A 17,001-nucleotide genomic window follows, 5' to 3' on the forward strand; every position below is an offset into this window, starting at 1 on the left:
TAACTGCAGCCCCTCTGTACAGTATCTTTACAATAAAATATATATGCAAAAAAAGCAAAAAGAGAATTCCAAGGTTTTATTTAACTTCACTCTAGTAAGCCAGGCAAAACGGGAAGGAAGAACTGAAAACAATGACTAGAAATAGGATGAAAGAATGCTGTGGTAACTGCTTCCTGTCATTCTTTTTGCTCTTACTTACTAATTAATGTAACTCAACCTGCGATTTCTAAAAGCTGAAGTGCTATTTTAGGCAATTGGATCAGAGTGAGCCATCCCATGGGAAAGCTGGGATATTCTGGACTTGATTTCAAGAGATTACAAGAGGTCTGTTTGCTGAAGGCTCTGGCTTCCAGCTCTCCAGGTTGGCACTAGCCACATGTCCTGAATATATGTGTACTCAGCTCTTGTTGCTGGTCAAAAATCTCAGGTTTCTTCAGTGACAGCAAGGGCAATTGAGGACTTTGGTTACTGGTTACTGGTTACCATTCTGAGGTCTTGCTAAAAGACAGAAGCAGAAAGTGCACTCTCTAGAATCAGATGTGTTCTGGGATCAAATCCTGTCTCTGATACTTACTAGTGCTGATGGTTTGGCTGAGTGATGTCAGTCATTTCAGAGATATTTTCATCATTTGAAAATGTTCACACGACAGAATTAGTTATGATTTCATAATACATCAAACATAATAAGATTCATACACATTTGACCCTACATAATGGTGACAATTTTATCCACATCTCAAAGGTCCATAACATTTGGAAAAAGTAAGTTATCTATTATGGTGCATTCAAAATGTCATTAACGTACATTCAGGTCACGATAATTAGGAAAATATCCAGAGAATATGCTGAGTGCTGGTGGTATAGACCTGTGATCCTAGCAATGGAATCCTCGAGACTAAAAGTAGGAGGACCAAAATTAAGGCCACTCTGAGCAGAAAAGTTAGTGAGTCAGTCAAAGACAAGATGCAGTGGCACACTCTGGCCATCCCAAACTATGTAGAAGGCTGGGATGGGAAAAACACAGTACCAGGCCTTTTGAGATAAAAAGTCCATAAAAAGTCCTTCTCCATGGAGGGAAACTATATGTAGCATTCATTTCTGTGATCCAGACAACAATGAGAAACCCTCAATGTAGGTATATTCCAACTCAGGTATATGCCTAGGTGGGAAGTGAGATTCTATCTTTAATATTATCAGTGAAAAACTGGGATGGAGGAATGGCTCAACAATGTTGCACCAATTTAACCAACATGGGACCCTGAGTTGAAACTCCAGGACCACAAAAACAAGAGGAATTCTGGGGAGAAAATACTAGATGGATTTCAAAGGTTTCCCAAGGCAGAAAATCACTGATGTGGTTCTTTGTAGCTAGTTGAGTAAGTGTTGGATGGCCAGCAGGGAAAGAAGTGGAGCATTCTGAATGTCTTCAAAATAATAACTATGTTGACACTTTCAATGTGAGACAATTTCTGCCTATTTCTAGCATGCCATGATAAAGTACCTCAACTAGCAGGCTAAAAATAGCTATTTACTCTGTTATAGCTCTGTAGGCCAGAGGTATTATATCAAAGTGTCAGGATGACTGCATTCTCTCCAAAGGCTCTAGGAGATGGGTCTTTCTTGCTTCTTTGCCTCTTTCTAGCTTTGAGTAGTTGCTGATCATCATCAGCATGCCTAGGCTTGCAGCTGAATCACTCCATTCTCTACCCCTCTTGTTGCATAGTCTTTTTTTCTGTGTTTATTTTCTTCTTATACAGATAACAGTCAGTTTGCTTTAAGGGCTCACCTTCCTGCAGAATGACCTCAGTAGTATTTACAAAATACAATTGAAAGGTAATAATATTTCTGAACTGAAAAATCTCTTACAGTCATGGATTCTAAATTGACAATTCTTTGTAAAGATTTTAGGGTTATTTGAAAATCCCAAATGGGAGTTCTAAAACTGTAATTACTTAGCAAAACTCAACATGCAACAGATTAAACACAAAGAAATGAAAAAGTGGAAGGTAGGGTCAAGAGGAAGGGGGTAGATGAATGAAGAGAGAAATGGCAGGGAGAATGCAAGGCATATCCTCCAAAATTAAAAAAAAAATAATTGAGGGGTGAGATAAGCCTGGGAGGAATGGGAGAGAATGAAGATGCATTGTATTTTTTAATATTTTAAGTATCTTTCAGTAATTGTACAAAGGAACTGACATTTAACAAAGCAGTTTATGAATACAGTGCATCTTGAAAGGTGTCATCCCTTTCAAAATTTTCACCCACTCTCCTCAGCCCTCCCCTTCCCTCACTTTGGAAAAGTTTTGTAGAATATACATTGAATTCTTGGTTGCATTCTGGTTGGCCCCTATCCCCATGCTGCCATTCCACCTCATTTCTCAGTGTTCATTTTGGTGAACTATGACTTTTTCTTTCTTAGGAATTACACTGTTTGAGTTCTTATGGGATATACCACATTTCAGTTAGTACATTTATAAATACTTGCATACCACCTGAAGAATGTAGAATGTACTTACTAGTTTACAAGCTAATTCTAGCTTCCACATATGGAGGAAAGAATGCCACCTTTGTCTCTCTTGTCTGTCTTTGTTCACTTCATACATTTTTTTCTAGGTCTTTCCATTTCTTACACCTGGCACAATATTATTCTTTCTAATGAATGAGTAAAATTTGATTATGTATATATACTACAGTTTCTTGACCCATTCATCCATTAAGGGGCATCTGGGGTGATCCCTAACTTAGTTATGGTGAGTGGTGCTACAATGAACATGGTTGTAGTGGTGGCTTTATTGTATCCTGGTTTATAATCTTTTGCATAAATGCCCTGGAGTAGTATTGCTGGTTTATAGGATAGTTCTATGTTTAGTTTTTGAGGAACCTCTCTATTATTTTCCAGAGTGGGTGAACAAATTTACAGTCACACCAGCAGTTTATTAAAGTTTCCATTTTGCCACATATTTAACAGCATCTGTGATTATTTTCTTGAAAAATGGCCATTGTAAGTGAGGGTAGGGTCTGTTTTGGTTTGAATTTCCTTTATGGCCAGAGATGTTGAATGTTTCTTCAAATCTATTGATCATTTTTACTTCTTCTTCTAAGAAGACTCTCTTTAACTCATTAGCTCATTCTTCAAGAGTTGAATTATTTAAACACTTTGTGTGTTCTGGATATTGTCTGGTATATAGCTGCGAAAAATATTCTCCCATTCTGTAGGCTATTTTTCTTGCTGTTGTTTGTTCTGTTGTAGAGTTTGAACTCTGGGCCTGGACCTTCCCCTGCCCTCTTCAGCTCAAGGCAAGCACTCTACTTCTTGAGCCACAGTGCCACTTCCGGTTTTCTAGTGGTTTTTATTGGAGATCAGAGTCTCACGGACTTTTCTGCCTGGGCTGGCTTTGAACCATGATCCTCAGATCTCAGCCTCCTGAGTAGCTAGTATTACAGGCGTGAGCCACTGGCACCCGGCTTATAGGCTATTAGCTTGTTGGCTATGTCCTTTGCTGTGCAGAAACTTTTTAGTTTGATACAATCCCCTTTGCTAAGTCTCTCTATTTTATTTCTTTATCTATCTATCTATATATATATATATATATTAAAGATACTGTACAGACGGGAACTGCATCTTTTTTTTCATGCTCCTGGATTAGCAGGATCAACATTGTGAAAATGGCAATGCTTCCCAAAGCTATTACACATTCAGTGTGATACCTACCAATTTTCCAACCTCATTCTTCAAGGAAATAGAAGAGGCAATCCAAAAATTCATATGGAACAATAAAAGACCCCAAATAGCTAAGTCTTTCTTTGATTTGTTATGCTTCTAGATCTTTACTCAGAAATCTTTACCTGTGCCAAGGAGTTCTAATGTGTCTCCTATTCCTTCCTGCAATAGTTTCATGGTTTTAAGTCTTACATTGAGGTTTTTGGTCCATTTTGAGTTGTTGCAAGGTGATAGAAAAAGATCCAGTTTCCGTTTTCTGCATGTGACTATCTACTTTTGGTGGTGCGGTGTGTTGAAGAGGCTGTCTTTCTTCTAGCCTGTGTTTTTACCTCCCTTATAAAATACTAGATGCCTATTTGTAAATGTAATATAGAACATCAACAGAAGTAAGAATAAGGTTTACATGATTATCTCAATAGACATAGAAAAAGCATCCTTTTATGATAAAAAGCTAGGAATGCATGAAGCATTCTTCAACATAATAAAGGCTATTTATGACAAACCTACAGCCAACATTATACTTAATGGTGAGAAGCTAAAAACCATTTCAACTAAAATCTGGAACAAGAGAAAAATGTCCACTCTCACCATTCCTCCTCAAAACAGTATTGGAATTTCTAGCAAGTGAAGTAAGTCAAGAAAAAGGCAAAATGGGTATCTAAATAGAGAAGGAAGAAATAAGACTATCCCTATTTGCAGGTGTCATGATTCGATGTTTAAAGCACTCTATAGGATTTAAAACTCTAATAAAATAACATGTATAAAACCAACCCACAAAAATCAGTAGCTCTTCTGTATGCCAACAATGAGAAGATCAAGACTGAAATCAGAAAAACAACTTCATTTGCAATGGTCTCCAAAAAAATACCTAGGAATTAACCAAGAATGTGAAGGAATTCTACAGTAAAAACTATAAAAGTTTGAAAGAGGAAATCATAGAAGACATAAGGAAGTGGAAAGACCTTCCACATTCCTGGACTGTCAGAATTAATATTGTTAAAGTGGCAATCCTGCCCAAAGCAACTTAAAAATTCATTGCAATACTTATCGGCACCACATCATCATTTTTCAACAAGAAAGAGTAAACAATCAGAAAATTCATACAGAATCACAAAATGCCCTGAATCACAGAAGCAATCTTGAGCAATAATAGTAGTGCTGGAGGTATAACAATATCAAACTTCAAATTCTACCACAGAAGTATACTAATGGAAATAGTTTGGTACTGACACAAAAACTGACCCAAGGACCAATGGGACAGAGTAGGAGACCCGGAAATAAACCCACAGACCTATCAGCATCAAGTAAAAGATGGATTGAATGTATAAGCTGCTTTGTTGAATATCAACTCCTTTGTTTAAGTACTTGAAGAAAATAAGTATAATTTTTTAAAGTTATAGTTCTAATTCTGTGTTCTCATTGACCCACATAAAGTATAGGATAAAAAGAGTTTGTAGCATCATGAATAATTGGTCAGCCATAAATGTGAACATTCAAGTTGTGGTTGTAAGAAGCTACCAATTTTTATTGGCTGTAATTTTATTGGCTGTAAACAGGATAGATATGACCATCTCTGTTGTCAAAGATTTTAACAAATGTATTCCAAAACATATCTCGGAAATTCCACATTAAGAAAACAAAAGAGCATATTACATTTTTTCATAGAACACAATTTCTTTTTCTTTAGTATTCCTCCTTCATATAGATAAGGAGATATCTCAGAGAGGGGCTAATTAATAGCATTTCACAGAAGTCTTTGCTCTAAACTAAACTCTGTCCTTCTGCTATCAATACTTATCTTCCTGCAGTGTGACAATTGCAAATAGAGCAGGGCCATACGACCAAGAGGCCCCAGAGCAGTTTCTGTGTGAGCAAGGCTATTTGAGGTACATTTCTTTCTGCTGAACTTGGTGTTCAGAACACGGAACTCTGCTTCTGTCCAGCGGGACCCTGGTGGCCCTATGAGGTTTGGTCCACTGGCTGTGCAGGACCATTAACAAGAAAAGGACTGCAAGTACTCCAAGTGCTGAAGTCCATGTCTTCGGGTAGGGCCTTATTTTTGGCCTCCTGCCCTTCTCCAGTTTCATGTCCACTGAAGAGTGGACTGCACTCTGTTATCTTTTCCATCAACACTTGGAGCTAAAATTAAATTTTAGAGTCCTGATGGAGAGTGAGCTCAAGCCCTTTCTAAAACCCACTCAACTAATCCAGCTGAACATCCCTTACCAAGAAGGAAAGAGAACACCTTCTGACAAGATGTGCACCTGGAAGAGAAAAGATATTAATAGAAACTTTACTATATCTATAGTGCAGACAGAATACTGAGTAACACAAGAGATGTTTTTCAAATAGGAAACGAATTATATTTTCTGCATCTGTATAAACATTCAGTGATGATTCTGTGCAGCCACTTCTCTTTCTCAAATGCTTGTCCATTTCCCATATTTATTGCTTCACAGCTCAAACTAAGTCCTATGTGATGAGTCACTGGAAATCCCCTTTCAACCAGTTACGAAACTCTTCTAAATTCCCTCTTGGGTAAGATGCTATAAAGCTGACATAAACAAGATATTCCAAGATGGAGGAACTCTTCTTTTTAAGATGTCCTTATATACCATCAAGTGCTGCAATTGACTTCTTAGAAAGCACTTACAAACTCTCTTGTAGGTGGAGTCAGAACCATGTTTGTGGCAGTTCTTTGCATAATTAAAATTGCAGTTTTGCTCAGCTCCAAATAAAAATGTAAGTATAACACCAGACCAAAACAGGACATACCACCATCACATTATAATCCACACAGGATCAATTCAGACCAATGAAAAGTTCCTTAAAGCTGTCAAGGAGAAAAGATCAATCACCTATAAAGGGAAACCAATTAGAATCACCTCAGATTTCTCAGCAGAGACAATTAAAGCAAGAAGAGCCTGGAATGATTGTATGCCATACCCTAAAGACAACTATCAACCAAGAATACTGTACCCAGCTAAACTCTCCTTCCTAATTGAAGGTCAAATAAAAACCTTCCATAGGAAAGAAAAACTGAAACAATATATCTCCACCAAACCAGCCCTATAAAAGACACTTAAAGATGTCCTACACATAGAAAACCAACAAGACCACAATAAAAGCCAAGAAACCACACCCAAACTGAGAATCCAAGAACCATAGGAAGAACGCAGTTGCCGCAACCCCCAAGAAGGTGGAATGGCAGGAACTCCCAAATACCTCTCAGTCCTATCTCTCAACATTAATGGACTTAACTCTCCAATTAAGCGACATAGACTGTCTAGTTGGATTAAAAAGCATAATCCTTCTATCTGCTGCCTTTAGGAGTCACACCTTGCCCATAAAAGCAAACACATTTTCAGTATGAAAGGCTGGAACAAAATCTACCAAGCAAACGGCCCCCATAAACAGGCGGGAGTTGCAATCCTAATATCAGATGAAATAGACTTCAAATTAAAATTCGTGAGAAGAGATAAAGAAGGTCGCTACATACTAATTAAGGGATCTCTCCTTCAGGAGGATATTACAATTCTAAACCTCTATTTGCCAAACAACGGAGCACCCAAATTTATCCAAGAAACACTACTTTCTCTCAAATCTCACATAGATCCAAAGACACTAATTGTTGGGGACTTTAACACACCACTATCCCCACTAGATAGATCAACTCGGCAAAAACTCAACAGAGAAACGGCAGATCTAAACAACTGCACAGATCAACTAGATTTAACAGACATCTACAGAATATTTCACCCAGAAGGATCAGAATACACTTTTTTTCTCAGCAGCACATGGAACATTTTCCAAAATATACCACATTTTAGGTCACAAAGCAAACTTGTCCAAATTCAGAAACATTGAAGTTATACCTTGCATTCTCTCAAACCACAAGGGAATAAAATTAGAACTCAACACCAAAAGCCGCCAAAGAAAGTCCTGTAACACATGGAGTCTGAACAACACACTGTGGAATCATTTACAACCTGAAACAAGAAACAAATCTTGCCAATTCCTTAATAAAAAGGTATTTGGTTCATCGGTTAAATCTACATCTCGGAGCTGAGTGTATATTACTTAAGTGATCACTAATTGTGTAAGTAAATGTGAAAAAATAACTGCCTTATTCTATAATTTATTCCGTAAACTGTTTAGAATTATTAATTACAAGGCATAAAATATGTAGGAATGCTTTGGGGGATGTTTCTAATACCTGACTTGCATCAGGAAAATCAGAAGACTGAATTAGTCTTAGAAGGCTTATGTTCAAGCCTGGCTTAACCTGCAACCATGGAAACTGTCTTAATTTTTCTGGATCTTGGTTTTTTCTTTTAAACTCTCCCACAAACACAAGAATACAGAAAAGTCAGGTAAGACATTACCAGGATTCCTTCTAACTCCAAACATTTATTAATATTTATTACAGCTTATAAGAGAATATTGCTAGTCTGTCTTATTTTGACCAGAGTTTTCAAGTGCTTGAACTTGAACAACTTACAGGTCATTCAAAATAATAGCATCTTTTTAATTTGGACTCATAGTGTTTCCAGATAATTCATCTCTACTTTTACTTCCTGCTGCAAACATGCCTCTGTATTTCATCCTTCTTCATGGCCTAACAAGGTAGTATTATTGTATTTCTAAGCCTTTTTCAAAGAGAAGAAATGCTACATTGGAAGAAGGAAGAGGTTTCATGAAGTTCATGCCGTTCAACTCCTGTATTTTTGCAGTGTCAGTTAGGTTAAAGCAAATAGTGAACTGACATCACTGTAATTTTTAGGTTGGGCTCGTTCTAGACTTGAGTAGTCTAAATTGATCCTTGTAAAGCAGAGAAGGGAATGAAATGGTAACTGACCCATCCCAAAAGCCATTCTGTTGTAGGTTAATGTCACAAAGAATTGTCACTGAATGTCAGAGAACGAGTGTTTCAATTGTTTAGCACTATTTAAACAGCCTAGAAATGTGAGCTCTGAGGCCTAAAGAAGTGAAAATATCATTTGTGATGCTTATAATGCTTACCATACTTGAAGTTCATCAGAAAGTGCTGTAAATGACAGAACAGTGACCAGATGTTAGAAGGCTCAAGTGCAAGCCAGAATTAACCACTAACTTTGGCCAAGCATCTTATCTGGACCTCAGGCAACAATACCAACATGGCGACTAATGGAAGTAAGATGATTTTCTGAAGTATTGATACTTTGAGGCAAGTATTATGCTATATCTTATTTCTTCCTTCTACAAGCTAGTATTAAAGTTTGGTTTCCTTCTGTTATTTACTAGGACACTAGACTGGGAGATATTTCATAACCACTCCAAGTTATTACTGATGAAAATAAAATGAGCTTCATTTCTAGTCTTTCTGACTTAAAGCTTTTTCTACAGCAGCATACCACCTTTTAAATTTAAAGAGAAAGTTTTCTTTTTAAATGATTAAAGTTTACTTGTTCTCAGCAAAAGAACCAGAGTGAAAAGGATGAAATTATGGCCATTGAGCAAGAAGCAATTTATCAAGAAGTTTGGTGTCAGGAGAAGACGGAGAAGCACAATTACTGAATTTGTAAAGTTAATGTCAAATCTTTCTATACTTAAACTAGGAAAATGTATTTTAAAACAATGATCTTAAAGGAATAGATGTTTGGTGTCTAAAACTCAAGAGACAAATAAGCAAGAATGAACAAAATAAAACATTTCCATTTTACCAATGATTTATTTCTTCTGGAATAGGTATAACTTCCTAGCTCTTCACATTCATCTTTTCCTGACAAGAGCCATTTATTTGGATTCATTCATTCATAAGTGCTGATAAGATTAAGAAGTCTAGACTAACGTGGCATAGAACAGGACTGAATAGGCATTTGTTGAATGAATAGGGACAATAAGTGTATCAATTATACAATCTGTGAAGAATGAAGGATTCACAAGTAGTTACATAAGATTCAATGTCTAGGTTGAATGACATTCCTTCAAAGTCCATCAAAGCCACAGAATTCATAAACACAAGCTTAAGGTTAAGTGTCTTGAGTTCAAAGAACTAGGATTTCAGGAAACAGAATATAGCATTAGTTATAGCAATGATTAGAATAAATCACATTTGGGTAAATGAAGAGGAAAAGCAACTGTACTTTGTTAGGATTGCTCAGTCGCAATAAACCTCCAAGTTCAAGGAATATGTGAAAATTAATCCTGTTGATCCTACTACAGTGGAGATAGTGTTCTTACCTGCTCAAAGACAGTCTTCAGAGAATGAAAAACTAGTACAAACAACATTTTTTAAAGTTTTTTCTTTATTAAATAAAAAAGTTATAAATAAGTATCATTTTTCTCCAATAGGTTTTCCTATCCCTCTTAGCCTGGAGTATTTGCCTGTCTGTGTTATCTCATAGCAACTGAAACAAATCATGTTTAATCTGATGATACTGCCTGCTTTCTTGTTTGAGTAATTCACTGTATTGTAAGCTTCAGGAAGACAAATAAATATATCATGCTCCTTTAGTGATTAACAGTACACAGTACTGAAGAATGCATATGGCGAAAGCGTGGATGGGAGGCCAATCATAGTTCGGGTCAAGTCAGGCAAAGATAGGCATAGTGTACACACCTGTAATTCTGGCTAGTTGGAAGCAGAGGCCAAAGATTGTGGTTCAAGGTCAGCCTGAGCAAAAATGTGACATCCTACCTGAGAAAGCAACTAAAACCGAAAGGACCAGAGGCATGACCCACAGGGAAGAGTTCTTGAATTCAAACCTTGCACCCTGCAAAGAAATGTAGAGTTGAATGAATGAGTGAATGAATTGAATTGTCTACTTCAAACCTCATGCTGACTGAGTGCTTATGGCTTATGCCTGTAATCCTAGCTCCTGAGGAGGCTGAAATTTGAGGATTGTGGTTCAAAGCCTTCCAGGCTAGGAAGATCTGTGAGACTCTTATCTCCAATTAGCCACTGGAAGTGGTGCCATGGCTACAAGTAGAAAAGAGCTCAAGGAAGGCACCTAGGTCATGAGTTCAAGCCATGTCCGACATAAAAAAAAGAACAAAAAGCAAAGCAAAAATTCCCACACTGATTAAACAAAATAAGATAATGGGGTGTGTGTGTGTGTGTGTGTGTGTGTGTGAGAGAGAGAGAGAGAGAGAGAGAGAGAGAGAGAGTGAGAGAGAGAGAGAGTATGCTACTGTTAAAGATGTTTATGATACATTATTCAAGACAGAAGTTTTGGAATAGAAATATGGTAAATTTGGGAAAGGAATGGAAACTAAGGACAAACCTTTCCCTCAAAAGTTGACATTGAATTATTAGTTTTTAATTTAATTATAATAATGTCGAGTTCCAGTGACTCATAGAAAGAATTATATTGTATAACAAACTGTACTGGAAAAAAAGAAAACAATCTTCAAATGTTTTTCAGTATAAAGATTAATAATATATTTCACGAGAAGGTCTATATTCCATGCCAAGGATAACAGGAGCACAGTTGGACTGATGTAGTATCTTCTTTCTTGTGGGAGAAAATATCTATTTATCTGTCTTGCTGTCTATTCTCTGTATATATGCATGAATAAATGTGTTTGCACGTGTATCCATTTATTGTCATTTATTGATTATGGCATACAGAGAAATTAAGAATATTTCCTCTTCTTTCTCTACTCCTTCTTTCTTTCTCTGTCTCTTGGTATGTCTCTGTTTCTCTCTGTCTTTCTTTGCCTCTCTCCTGCTATCTCTGTCTTTGCTGTCTCTGTATCTCTTTCTTTCTCTCTTCTCTGCATCTCTGCCTCTATCTGTCTCTGTCTGTCTGTCTCTCTGTCTCTCTCTCTCTCTGTTGCTATACAAAATAAATGTATCCTCTCAATGGAAATCCCAAAATCACCTTTGCATCACACAGATCTCTAGAATAGCTCCATATTTTGATAAGATTTGGGCTGAATAACTTAGGTTTAGTTCAACTCCTATACTACTTCCATTTTTCTAAGCTTACAGGTGAAAAGCATAAGCTAGTTAGAATCAATGATAAGGAAATGGATAGGGATAAAGATATGGATACGAGCCTGGAAGCTACTGGAATTCATTTTAAGCTGTGAGGTGTTTGACTTGTGATAGAGGGGCGGTGGAGGTAAGAATTCTAGAGGAAAAACTTGGAATCTGATTTTAATGATAGAATCTATTCTTTACAAATAGGTATTTAGGTGGCTGAGGGAATAAAATACAAACTGAGAATGGGGGAATATGTTTGATCTGTCTTTTGAAAACTTACCAGGGTTGTTAGGTCAGTAAGAAGAAGGACAACCAGAATGTGCAAAATCATGGGGCATGAAGGATCATTCACAACTGTGAAAACAAATACTTCACATGTACCTCAGTATATCTGGAGGATAAACTGGATTTGAAGAGGTGAGGTGATAAATGTTGAAGACATAGTACCCGAATCTTGTTCATTTGTTTGCATGCAAGTGCTGGGACTTGAACTCAGGGAACTGGCCCTCTCACTTGTCTTCTTCACTCCAATTGGTGCACTATCACTTGAGCCACACCTACACTTCTGGATCTCTGCTGGTTCATTTCAGATAAGAAACTCAAGGATTTTTCTGCCCAGACCAGTTCTGAACCATGATCCATGAGTAGCTAGGTTACAGGTATGAGGTTCTAGCATCTGGTAGTATCAGAATCCTCTCGGGACATATCATGAACTTGGACATAATTATTCTGAGTATGGGAGGTGCCAGAAGGATTGTGTATGATGGGGTCACTTGATCACTCATGTCCTCCTTAGAGTTTGCTTTAGGGAAAATGGACCAAAAGATAGGAGTAAAGGGAAGCGGGGAATTCAGAAATCTTTGCATAATTTAAGAGACAATGTGATATTACAGTATGGTTATAACAGTGAGTGTGGTAGGAAACCCTAACAAGATAGATACCAATGTATAACACTCTATTTGAATATCCATAACAAGGGTGGCACTTTTCTCATATTCTTAGGATAGAGGAATGTAAATGATTCATTATAGAATCTGAAGGCAGACTATATGGATTTGCAGGAAGAATAGTCCCTACCAGTAAAATAACCTTTGTCAAGTACTTCAACTCAGTACCTCTGTCTTCTGAGAAATGGGGATGATGTGACAATCACCTTATGGTGCTGCTCCAGTGACTAAATGAATAAATATAAGTGAAGGACATAGATTAAGGCCTGTCAGATAGAGAGCACTCAAAGACCTGGTCTATCATTCCTTATGATTACAATATATCAACATCATTCATAATTATTATATTTTGATTTTTACATATGGAAAAATTGAAAATCTGAGAAGTCATGGGATTAGCTATCTGGGTAGGTACTAAGTAAGAGAGGTAGAATAAACTCACTTGCTGGCCAGGATCCAAACCTTTGCTAGAGTATCTTCCCTCTGTTGAGGATGATGCTTCCCCTGTCACTGGAAGAATTTCCTGTTCTTCTATTAGAATGACGAGATCTTTCAAAAAGCTGCTATCCTGCAGCCCAGAGTTTGTCTTGCTTGACTTAGGTTTTGTTTACCTAAGAGGACATGTTTACAAGGAGCAGAGGTGTTAATAGCAGAGTTGCTGCAAGTTGGTCATATTTAAGGGTCATAGGCTGGCAGAATTCAAGTGTTTAGTGTTGTTTTCTGGTTGTTGTGGATAATAGTTCTGTTATAAATCACTTGCTAATAAGGGCTTTTGGTCTAGTAAATTATCGTACAGAAGCTATCCCAGGGATAACTGGGATTAGGGAGGTAGCTAAGATCATATCACGAGAATTAAATGCAACTACAGATTAGTGGAAGCTTGAGGTGCTATTGTTAGGTAGCAAGTATGAGAAGGAAATGAAGATGAAGGGCATGTGTGCCTCACCAGAGTTCCAGTTCTTTCACACATCTGACAACAGAGTTAAGGCCAGCAACCTCACACAAACCCTCTTATAGAACTTTAGCCATAGCAGATCTCTAATATTGGTTACCTTAAAGAGGAATGAATAGACTTGTAGGGTAATAGAAGAAATTGGGAAGAACTCTCACAAGTTAGGTGGCAATATGGATGGAATGAATGCCACTGAATTATACACCTGAAGATTATTCATAGGCAAATATTATGCATTTTACATGATACACGTATATATAAAAATCACAAGTCAACTCACAAAGGAGTGAGTGACTGAATGAATACAAGGACAAGTGAGATGGAGGAACAGATGGACACACACAAATGAACAAGAGAAAAAAAAATGACAGCATTTCCCATGTGTTTTTAAGGATTAAGCAGTTTCCATAAAATGTCAAGTACATGGCTCTGACTCACACAATGTAGGATTCTGGCATACTAAAAGGAAAAGAATAAAGTGTATTGTTTTATTTAGAAGAACAGCTGCTGATCGTGAGCTGTAAATTTTTTCTTAATATAATGGCCATTGAGAGGAAACTGTAAGACGTCACAGAATGTAGCAGTGCCAAATGGCTGTGACTCTCTCTGAGCCCCGTGGGGCTGGTCTGCCAAACAACTCTGCTTGACTGTTTAGAAGATTACCCACTTCACTCCTAAATTGGTAGCTGTGCTAGCCTGGATCACGAAGACTGCAAAAATGAGTAGCCTGCTTAACTAATCTTTCCTCTTAAGAAGAATTTTTCCCCCAATAAAAGCAGAAAAGGAAAGGCTGACATTGGAAAACATTAAAATAAATTACAATATGTTTGCATGTATTTTTTTTTAAAAAAGTAGTGATTTAGTTTTATGTCACATCCTTATTTCACTCAATGGAGATTAGGATCCACAGGAGATGTTGGTGAAAAACTTTGGTACTTCACATTGATCTTTAAAATCCAAGGTACTGTCAACAGCTGCCTGATCATCAGATCTTCATCAGAGGAAATGGTTGTGTTCATCCTTGGCATCGAAGAAACCTTGATCCCTGAAGAGGGATCTGATCTGTGACTGCTTCCCTGAGAATTCCTTCTGGTTGGGATGCCTGTGAGGGGTTCAATGGAGAAAACCTGGAATTTGCAGTTCAGTGCATTTGATTGAAGACTGGGCTCATTCTGCATCATTAGCTCAGTCAAGTTGCTTAGATATTCTGAAGATTCAGTTTTTTTCTCCTCTGAGACAACTAAGAAAAACAATCCTTTCAGATAGAAAATGCGCTAAACTGAATCCTAATTGCAGGGCAGACACAATAAGTAGCCTCTGGTGTTCCTTTATTTTTAAACAACCAGGCTGTCGATGTTAGAAAAACGGAAGATATAGCAATGTTGTCACTGTTGTTGTTTATTATGTGTTTTATTATCTAAGTCATTGCACAAAAGAGTTGCTATTCGACAAATCAGTTTATATGGACAGCGCATCTTGATCGATGTCCCCCTTTCCAGCAATCTCCCCCTCCCACCTAACACAACCCTTCCTCTCAATTTTCCTATTCATAGGATATGAGTTCATTATATGAATGTATTCTCTTCTCCCTTTCTCATTTCATCCATCTACGCTACTGCCCCTAACACCCCTCCACTCCCAACCTGTCAAGTCCCAGTTTCCTGGTACTCATTTTATTGAACTGTGAGTTCAGTTTTCTAAGGAATGACACCATTTGAATTCTCTCCTGCAAATAACATACTTCAGTTAATATGTTTGTGTGTAGTTGCATACTACCCCGTATGTATTTACTTGTATATTTATAAATTAGAGTTAGTTTCCACATGTGAGAGAAAATAATGTTTTGGTCAATGACTCTCTAAGCAGGGAAATTCATTTCCCCCAACCAGTTGTTATTCTTATTCATGAGAATGATTGGAACCAGATGAGTTTATAATCCTCCTTAGCTTTGACACTCAAATGTGTGTGTGTGTGTGTGTGTGTGTGTGTGTGTGTGTGTTTAGTCAAAATCAGCATTTCAGAATGGGTCTTCAATTTCCTGAATTTTTTAATTGGTGAGATATTATGGTACCCACAAAGAGGACTTTAAATCTGCTGCATAGAAATCAAAAATCCCCTCAGTATATAAAGCCTATTTAAAGGCAAATAAATTTGGCTCTATATTCTTCCATTAATCTAACCCCCAAGCAACTTAAAGTTTACTAGAATGATATCTTAGATGCTATATGTGGTTTTCTGCAGTAAGAATGCTGTCCCTTGCCACCAGGCTTCTGTGGTAGGGTAGTAATCAGAGGGAGAAGTCATAGGAGTCCACATAGACTGAAAATATATAACAAGTCGTGATGATCCTACCCCTTCCCTTATACAGGGCCACCAATACCTGAGTCTCTTTCTTTCTCTTTATATCAATCCATGCCATTCATCTCTCCACAAATTCTATTGGCTCTATCCTCTAGCTATTATTTGAATCTATCCAGTCCTCTTACATCTCTACTGCCTAAATACATATCTGTTTCATTTACCACCTAAACTACTCTAGCAGGTTCTACCTGGACCTGCAGCCTCTGGTTTAAGTTCTCTGCATGTCAGTTTCCAAACTGTTGCACTCTAAAAAATCCTCTGATCAAAAAGGCCCCATCCAGGTATCTACAGCTCACTCTCTCTACCATATCCCAACCATCATCATCCCACCCTAAAAAACTTTCAGGGTCTCACATTTGCCACCATCTGACTTAACTCCTGATCTTCACATACCTTTTCTTCCCCACCTAGTGTAGTTTCCCTGCTTTTATCTTTTTCGCCACCAACACCTACCTTTCTACCACAACATCCCACTGATATTTATGATCTCAGATGAGACATGACTTCTTGACCCTCTTGTTCTCTCAATCCACACTCAGACTATATGCACGGTCAGTGTGTTCTTATATCAGTCTTGCTTGGTTTTTTGTTGTTGTTGTTTTGTTTATTTGCTATCTTATTACTGTTTGACTGTTTCATTGAATACTGTAAGTCCTGTGTAAGCAGAAATTCTGATGTTCTGATGCTTGATAGGCTCTCCAGGATGAGCACAAAACATAAATTAAGGGTATATGCAAATGTACATGAATAAATGAATAATAAACAGGTCACTCCTATAGATGGAGCTCACTATTTTTAAACATACTTTTATTATCGTTAAGTAGGTGTGCAAAGGAGTTGCCATTCAACAAACAGTTTATGAATATAGTGCAACTTGACCAATGTGACCCCTCTCCATGTTCTCTTCCACCCCTCCCAACCCACCCCTTACCTCACTCTTCTTAATTTTGTAGGATTTATTGGACGTTTTTTGATACTTAATTATTTTTATTGTGAAAATACTGTACAGAGAGGTTACAATTACATGGGCAAGGTAATGAGTACATTTCTT

General features: G+C 37.4%; 1 long non-coding RNA gene across 1 annotated transcript in view; it reads left to right on the forward strand.

Moving 5' to 3' along the window:
- LOC122125311 overlaps positions 1–17,001 on the forward strand; it is a 187,812-nt gene that overhangs the window by 140,067 nt on the left and 30,744 nt on the right. The window contains exon 2 of the long non-coding RNA XR_006150751.1: positions 12,443–12,448. This is a non-coding gene — a long non-coding RNA (uncharacterized LOC122125311). The remainder of the gene's footprint in view (positions 1–12,442; positions 12,449–17,001) is intronic.

The sequence above is a fragment of the Dipodomys spectabilis genome, unplaced genomic scaffold, assembly GCF_019054845.1.
Source record: "Dipodomys spectabilis isolate Male_0828 unplaced genomic scaffold, ASM1905484v1 ptg000264l, whole genome shotgun sequence".
Taxonomy (NCBI): Eukaryota; Metazoa; Chordata; class Mammalia; order Rodentia; family Heteromyidae; genus Dipodomys; species Dipodomys spectabilis.